The following is a 1,024-nucleotide window of genomic DNA, read 5'->3' on the forward strand; positions in this document are numbered from 1 at the left end:
CATATGGTGGGGGGAGGAAAAGCTGCTGAGGCCTGATGACCTGGCCTTTCATTTTGGGGACCTCAGGCCTGTCTTGGGGTATCATCACCTACACACACTTAGCCTTTGAGCCCGCAGTGAACAGGATACATTTCTTCAGGAAGAAGAAATTCTTTGAGGAGATAAAAATTGATTTCACTTCCCGAAAAGAACAGCTGTCACTGGCTCTACATTCACTTATTTCTCAATTTGGATTTTTCCCCCTGAATATTCCAGTTTCCAGAGGTATTATCAGTTCTTTGATTGTGTTCCTTGTATGTAATTATATCATATGACAATAATTGTCAATTTCAGAGGAAAGAAACTATGCAGTTAAAACAAAATCAGAAAAAGAAAAAAAAAAAAAAGGAGTGTTCTTCCAAATCTCTCCCAGAGTCTTCTCTTACACTTGGGAGGGGCCTGGGTAGTGGCCCACCTCAAGCCTGAATGCCTGGATTGAGATCCCAGCTCCCACTTTTTAGCCATGGGATTTGGACAAGTTAGGTGGCTCCTTTCTATAAAGGGTGTGTGTGTTGGTGGGGGTGGGGGGCGGTTAACAATGCTAGTTCTTACCTCATGCCTACCACATTACCTTGTTCTAAAGATGAAATGAGCATTGCTTGAATTGGTCCCTGGCATGCTTGATAAGCAGCCCATATATGTCAGTTATCATATTCTTCAGACTTTCTACAATGATCCTGAATGACACTGAAGATCAGAAGCATCCATATAAGTTATATCATCTTTATTATTACTTCTCTGTTGTCACTGGGAATGAAGGTACCATCAGCTGACACTATGGTCACAAGGGTGGATTAAGCCTTTTGCTTGTCCTGGAAAGAAGGACTCATGGGCTGGTCCTCCCACATGGGGTTGTTGACTGAAAAAAAAAAAAAAGAGAGAGAGGGAAAGCACAACCTAAAAGTTGAGAATTAGGTTTTATTCGGCGGGCAAACTGAGGACTTAGGCCCAGATCACAGCCTCTCACATCACTCTGCAGAAGTGC

Source organism: Bison bison, unplaced genomic scaffold (assembly GCF_000754665.1).
Source record: "Bison bison bison isolate TAMUID 2011002044 unplaced genomic scaffold, Bison_UMD1.0 scf7180017864518, whole genome shotgun sequence".
NCBI lineage: Eukaryota > Metazoa > Chordata > Mammalia > Artiodactyla > Bovidae > Bison > Bison bison.